The sequence below is a fragment of the Myotis davidii genome, unplaced genomic scaffold (genome assembly GCF_000327345.1).
Source record: "Myotis davidii unplaced genomic scaffold, ASM32734v1 scaffold1761, whole genome shotgun sequence".
NCBI lineage: Eukaryota > Metazoa > Chordata > Mammalia > Chiroptera > Vespertilionidae > Myotis > Myotis davidii.
The window spans coordinates 43,667-51,771 of NW_006291617.1; the positions used below are offsets into that span (position 1 = coordinate 43,667).

Consider the following 8,105-nt stretch of genomic DNA (forward strand, 5'->3'; position numbering starts at 1 on the left):
AGTGTCCAGTGTGTGGGTGAAGGGAATTCTGGGCTGTCAGGGCGCTGACAGCAAGGTCTGGGTCAGTGCTCGTCATAGCTACCAGCTGGTTGTCTGATTGTTGGTCATTCTGGTCACTCCACTGTTTCGGTCACTAGGCTTTTATTATATAGGATATAGGATATTACACCTCCAGGTGTTCAGACCCAGTGACCCAGGGCTGGAGGGAGACTTGTACCCTTCCCTGCAGTCAGGAGAACCCTGGAAGATGCAGTCTGCCCATCACTGGATGACCATGCCCGATTGGTTAAGCACGGGGAAGCTTGTGGCCAATGGCTGCTGCTGCTTTCCCAGGGTCTGCCCAGGGCTCTGGCAAGCCACTGATGGCCACTGCCACTGCTGCTGCGAGGGCCTGAGGCTCAGGCAATGAGGACTGGGCGAGGCTCAGACAAACCACAGTGTCTGCGATGGCCGAGGCTCAGGCAGCCTCGAGGCTGGCAGTGGCAGCAGCAGAGGTGTGATGGGGGCGTTGCTTTCCCCTGGTTGAAGGGTCGCCTCCTGCAGAAGGAGGCCAGAGGCAGCAGCAGCAGGGGGTGATGGGAGTAGTGCCTTCCCCTGATAGGTTGGTTGCCTCCCGCAGGGAGCGGGCCTAAGCCATCAGTACAACATCCCCTGAGGGCTCCCAGACTGTGAGAAGGGGCAGGCTGGGCTGAGCCCCCCCCCCCCCCCCCCCCCCGCACAGTGCATGAATTTCATGCACCAGGCCTCTAGTTTTTCATAAAATTCCTTGATCTTTAGGAGAAGAAATTGGCAAGGGAGAAGGAAGCAATTTAGTTTATTAAATAAACCAAGTACCCAAGTTGCAGGATGACTTATGTCTCACAAGATGCCACTGGAGAGCAAGTTTTTCTATAGAGAAGGCTGCAAGGCTTATTTGTGATGTTAAAAACACAGAGAACTTCACAAATTAACTTTTTCTGGTTGACTGAGCAATAGGGTGAAAGGCTTTAATAATAACCACTTAAGAAAAAAACAAATATCCCAGTCTCTGCCTCCTTCTCCATTATATTCCACTCCATTTCTTACAACAAACAGCTCTTTTCATCAATTCCATTCTACTGTGAAGATAAAGCTTTCTCCTCTAACCTTTCTACCAAAATGGAGCTGGCTGCCTATCAAGAGAAAATAAACCTTGTTTGTGATCTTTCCAACAAGAAAGCTGCTCTGCTAGGTGAATGAAAGGAGAAACAGTTATCAGCTGATCACTTTGCACATACCCTTCTATTTCCTTTGATCTACACCAATTATTTTAGAGAAAGGTGAGGTTTATAAATGAAGACAGTAATTTTTTAAGTCTCTCTGTAAAAGGGTGGAAAAAAGGCCAAATAATAAACACAGCTACAAGCCCAATTTTATTTTGTTTCTTCTCTTGAGTTCACACTAAGAGAGCTACACTAGAGAAGAAGAAATAAAGACAGGCAAACATCAAGACTAATAAATTGATGACAAAATAAATCTGAACAAAGGGAAACAAAGTGAAGGCATGAAGAAGGGAAAAAGTGTTCATCTTTGCTAGAAATTTTGAAAATAAAAACTGCATTGACTTTGAGTTATCACTTGACCTGTACTAAAGATTAAAGAGAATACCCAGTACAGTTAAGATTCTATAGGAAAACTGGTTTTCTTGTTTTGTGTATTTCTATATCTCCAATCAGAGTAAATTGGAATTCTTTATCTACATGCACGTATATCTGCTTCTAACTGCCTAAGCACACCAAGATAGGCACTGCTTGAATTTATCTTTCTAGTCTCCAAGTGCCATGTAGTTCCTGGGACAAAACAAACACTACTTATTTTTTGACAGAAGAAATCTATAAAAGAAGTATGATTATTTGTAGTAAAGTGGCTACTTTGTAACTCTTGCTTGTTTTATTCCTTTTTCATAAAAATTTCTGCTTACACAAACAAAGTACGTACTAGTGTTTTATTTGACTTGTGCCTAATAACTTCTGACCTATTCAGTAACTCTCATGATAAACAAATAAAGTTTATTTTATATTTTTGTGAATTTTATTCCTATTTCCTTTCCCCTATATCAGAGTAAGAGATTGCTAACCATATAGTTTCTCTACTTCTCTAAATTTTGACACTTTGTAGCTAATTATAAAATTTGATTCTAAACCTTTCCTGAAATAATACAGAAATTATATCACCTTTCTTCTAGATATTACACGTTTTAAGAATATTGAGTTCTGAGGCCTTCTTCCCTTGACACTAAATGGAACAGCAAGACCCGATGCAAAGCAAAACTCAGCACCATCTAGCTCCTTCATGCTGATTAATTTTTCTCTACAGTGCTTCCCATGACCTCATATACTATATATGTTTACTTTATTCGTTTGTTCACTCTGTCTACCCTTATTGTAACACATGATCCAGGAGTGCAGACATACTGCCTATTAAGTGAATTAGAAAGTTGAATGTGTTTGTTGAAAAATATTAAGTAGTGCTTCATTTTTCTGGTGCAATAAAAGTCTTATAGATTAATGTAACATAACTTTAAATATTGAGTTTTTAAAAAAATATAATTTTAAATGACGCTTTTATAAAATGTATTGCATACTTCTTTTCTTGAAGATTGAATAAATATTTTAAGTTATTACCTATAAATGCAAGATAGTAGAGGTTATTGGTGACTAAAGATCTATTTAACCCTTCTGTTAGGCAGGATGGATAGGTGCTAGGGCAGGAGGATGGGAAGGGGGAAAAAAAGGAGAATTTATCTCAGCCGCCTAACAAAGAAGTCAGCAGTTTTTGGAACTGCCAAGATAAAAATCACCATATATTCTCATAAATTCTGGGAAAAGCCAAACAATGTAAAAGGGGGACCTTGAATTTTAATCTACCTGGCAGAAGAACCTTGAAACCTATAGGGAAAAAAGTATAAAACTCTTAAACCCCCACCAGGTGAGGTGCTCAGACTAGCAGAATTGCCTGCTTGTGCTGTATGACAAGAGCATCCCTTAATGCATTCACTTGCTTTGCTTCACTCATCTGAATTCTTTCTCATGAATATGACAAGTGCCAAAGAGGGGAGATCCCCCTCTGACTTGGGAGGCTCTCCAGTAACATCTTTCTGGATTGCTGAATCACAATCACCTGCTATCACTTTAATGGTGACACAGAAGCACAGCAAGTTTTGTTCCCAGCCAGTTAACCCTTTATACATGTGTGCTAGTTTTCCTCAGGGAAAAGAGGGGAGCAATGGGATAAGGAATTTGGCAATTGGAATAAGGTTATGTCTGCTGACAGACATGAATGAGAAAGATGAGTACCTAGGCTTGCCTAGGTCCAAAGAGAAGAGACAATTCCTCCCACTGGTTGGAGTCTTGAATGCCCTTGTGAGTAAGGGCATTGTAAGACCTTAAGGGGCCTCATAGGGACTTCAATTTCACTTGGAATTAACTAACTGGCTCCTCTGGGTATGCACATCTAAGGGTTGGTCACCTAGTGCTCCAAGCCTCCTGGTTGTTTTAGATGGCTGGGAAAGAGATGGCTGGGAGAGAAACAGAGTGATATGAGAGTGTGGGATGACCAGAGGGTAATGCTACTCAGAAACAGCATACAGAGACCCACTGCATCTAATCACTAGCCCATCTGTTCACAGACATGACTGCTAAAATAATAACTTTAAGCTACTATTCAGCCATTAAACTGCCAAACCTCTCTGCCTCATTAGGCTTTTGGCCTCTCTATCTGCATTTATACTCTTTTTGTAGGGCTTGCAGGGGAGGAACTTGCTAGGTATGCAGGGCTTTGCAATATAGGTCTAATTGGGGGCCCCACAAGTTTGCGAGATATTACCCTAGGTAGGGGGAGGATGTCACTTCCCTTGCTTGTTTACATGAACATTGTGAGGAAATACACTGGCCAGAAGCTATTAGCCAACAACTATTATTGTGTAAGCAGAGGCACAGGCAAGACACCCTGGTCAGACAAATTGAGATCTTAAGGTTATTGCCAAACTTATCAGGGCTGTTTACTCCACCCCATTAATTAGGATACTGGTTTCATGCCAATTATGGAATAAATGAGATAAGGGACCTTCTTCATGTACATACTCTGGGCTCTAATACCTAACTTTGAGAACCAAAGACAATTTGTTACATATCTTGAGAAGTCTGACAGGTGCAGCAAGGAATGTTGGCTTTGTCCTACTGAACTTTACCCTAAGTTGGGGGATATCATTAAATTTCCTGCTTGGATATGGACAAAGGGAGGGTTACTCACTCTATTCAGGCATCTGTTATGCATGGCTCTGCAGGACCCACGAGACTGGGGGAGTCTGGAGAAATGGCAGATATTCAGATACTCCAGTAGGCAAATATATTTAATGACAATTTTTTTTTTTTTTTTTTTTTTTTTTTTTTTTTTTTTTTTTAGGAAATAACAATATTGCAAGGACCTAGAAGGGTCCTGTCTTTACAACGGCTGGTGGGACTAGAAATACTACAATTCTTGTTCTAGCAGCGTCTTTGGTAGGAAAAATGGATCATTAACTGGTGACACTGTCACCAGTTAGGAATGTGCTCGGAAGGTATAAGGCCTCCCTCCATGGTATAGGGAGAAGGGGTTGGAGGCAAAGGAGATTTTAAATTAAATGGGAACAGAGACATTACGAGGGGATCAGGTGACTGACATGGAGTTGAGTCCCTTGTATGAATGGGATAAAATCCATTTCCAGCATTGAATCTAGCTAGTGCTTCAGTCACTGGTAAGGCCACCCTCAGGGCATGGGATAAACACACCCTTGGATAACTGTAGCCAGGAAATTGGGTTACACAGTGAGACTAGTGAATTCTGGAAGCCCATGCCTGAGAAGGGATGCCTTCTGCAATCAGTGGAAACAACGTAGGAGAAGGAATGGGGATGACCTATAATCTCTGTTCTCTTTCAGGTGGAAAACCAAAATTCAATTATCATAAGGTTCACCTCTGGGATGCATCCTAAAGAACTGAGAAAAATTTGACCCTCAGACTTTAAAAAGAAAAAGATTGTTTTTCTTTGGTAGTACATCTTGGCCCCAATACAAATGTGGGGACAGGGAAGTCTGACCTGCAAACAGATTATAACAATATTTGTTTTGCATAAAGAAAGCAAATGAAATGAAATACCTTATATTCAAATGTTTATAACCCTTTACCAAGATAGAGATTTAAGAAAAACTTATAGAATGTGTGTTGCCACAATGTCAGATGAATTAGAGGATACCTTCCTCACAGCTCTGGCAAGATGCAGGCCTCCAAACAGGCCTTTCCCTGAAAGCAGCTGCTTCTGTTTAATCCTTCTGCTGCAGAACTGCAGGCACCTGTTTAAAGTCCTGCCTCTACCAGGAGCAGAACTCATTATCACTCAAACTCTAACATATTACATCTGAGGGAAGTCGCAAATGGAGAACCTGGTGAAGGAGTTATTTGGGTTTATGTTCCGTTTTGTATGTCTGACCTTGCCTTTTGCAAAAATAAACTTGGTCATTTTTCTGAAGACCCTAGTAAATTCACTTACAACTTAACTTGAAATAATTTACAATTTGTTCTGGAACTGCAAGAGCTTTTGTTGATGAATTAGTTGATCATCAAGCTCAACATCACATATACCTACCAGGGGCAGACACAATCCTGGATTAGAACCCTAATTGAATCTATCAAACTGGGATAAATAGGAAAGGACCCACTGAACCCATATGGTTACTTGTCTTACAGGAGGAATGAAAAAAATGTATTATTAAGCCTGTTGTGACAAAATGAAAAGGATTACTCAAAGAAAGAATGAAAACTTCACCCTTTTTCAAGGGCAATTAACATAAGCTTTACAAAAATGTATAAACATCGACCTAAGTCTGTTGAGGGCTGAGCACTTCTGGGGATGCATTTTATCCAGCAGGCAGCCCCAAGACATCAGTCGAAAGCTACCAGGCCCCCACTGAGCAACTGGTAGAAATTCTTTCAGTGTTTTTAACAACTGAGACAGGGCAGAGGAAGAGCAAAAAGCCACCCAATGGAAATAAAGGCTCACTTATTAGCTGAATAACCTCAGGTTACCCAGGCCCTGGACTACAACAGACATTAGAGGGGCAATGTTATTCCTGTGGACAAGTAGAACACTGGAAAAGGGAGTGCCCTGGGAAGGGCCTCCTCAAAAAACATGCACCCTCTGCTGCAAGTTCGGCCACTGGAAGAAGGACTGTTCCTGGAGCTAGAGGGTCACTGGACCCAAACCTACCCACATGATGGCCTTCAAATGAAGGGGCTCTATGCCCTAGTAGGCACCCACTAAGAACATCATCATTGAAGGAATGGAGCCAAGTATAATCCTTGATGTAACAGGTAAATCTTACATTTTTATTACACACTAGAAGCTCAATGCACAAATTCATGCAAGGGGCTTGGCCCTCACAGCCCTGGCTGCCTTGGCCCTAGCAGCCCCAGCTTCATCTGGAAGTTCATCCGGACAGTTGTTCTGCTGTTCAGCTGACTGGTCTAATTAGCATATTCTGCTTTTATTATTATATGTAGGGGCTGCTTGCTCTGATCTGACCTACTCACCAAAATCTCTTTCTTCCAAAACCTGTTTGATCACTGGGATGAATGGGCATCCACAGTGCCACCATGCCACTCTACCCCTAGGCTGCAGCCTCAGGAATCTCACTTTAATCATGCCCCATTCTCTTATTTGGGACCGACATCTTGTCTAGTCCAGGAACTACCATAACCCCCAAAGATACTTCTATCCTCTTTCCTTCTCAATGGCAATACAACATAGGGGCACATACCCTGGGGAGCATTAGCAAATTAACTTCACCTAGATGCCCCCTAAAGCTAGAGTTACATATTTACTAGTATTTACAGATATTTTCACCAAATAAATTAAAGCATTTCCTACCAGAAGAGAAAAAGCCTACTGTGATGACCATGGCCAAGTACTTACTAAAAAAAAAATCTTACCTAGGTTTGGACTACCAAGAAAATTACAGATTGACAATAGACCCTCTTTTATAGGCAAAATTACACAAGAACTGTCTCCAATTTTAGAAATCTACTATTACACTCATGAAAGCCTCAACCCTCAAGTAAAGTAAAAAAATAAATAAAAATCAAACCCTCAAAAGGATTCTAGCCAAGCTATACCAAACAAACAAACAAAAACAAACGGAGTCCTGGGTGTCTATGTTACCTATAGGTCTCATGAGAATAAGAAAGGCACCTAAAGAAAAATTACAAGTAAGCTCCTTTGAACTCACCTATGGCAGGCCTTTTCTCAAGTATGACCTGCTAATAGATGAGGAATTTTTCAGCTGTTATATTACACCATTAATCTAAGACAGGTACAAAAAGCATTACAGGAATATGAAAACAAAATTCTACCTACACCCAATAATGACTACCAATACAAACAAGTTAAACCAGGGGACACAGTTTACTTAAAAACCTGGAGGGACAACTGCCCTGAATCCCAACTACAACCCAGATGGAAGGGTCCACATCAAGTCCTGGTAAGTACCACAACTGCAGTAAAGCTCAAGGTGATAGCCATGGGGTTCATTTATCTTGAATTAAAACTATTTCTTATGAATTTCCACAGGAATCACAACCTGAGACCTACTCTTGTAAACCTGTTGAGGATCTCAAGCTCCTCTTAAAAACAAATAAACAAATAAAACAAAACAAAACCAAAACCAAAACCTATTACAGATAAGTAATAAAGATAAGTAATAACTTGGCCCTAATATAATTGTCTTTCTCATATTTCTGATACTTTTTCTAATAGCCTATTGATACATTAAGCCTCCTCCTTGAGAAAAGAAAATTTCCTGTCCCTGTTGGATTTAACCCTTATCAGATAAAGTCCCATGTCCTCCCCTCCAGTTACCTCCTTGTCAAATTTATCGCCTCTAGGATACAGAAATTCCATGTTGAGATGATGACTCTTTGGGAATTCCTGCCCATTTGTACTTTAGGAGAATCAGCCAATGGCCTCTCTGTTACAAGCTCAGATCCCATTTCCCTGCCTCCCTTAGATCAGGTAGAAAGAGACTTCCACACCCTACACAGGCAGGGACTACAGTC

The 8,105-nt window shown here is 41.0% G+C and overlaps 1 protein-coding gene across 1 annotated transcript in view; it reads right to left on the bottom strand.

Moving 5' to 3' along the window:
* The window catches only part of LOC102752677 (FRAS1-related extracellular matrix protein 2), a 190,962-nt gene that overhangs the window by 34,626 nt on the left and 148,231 nt on the right, over window positions 1–8,105 (bottom strand). The window lies entirely within an intron of this gene.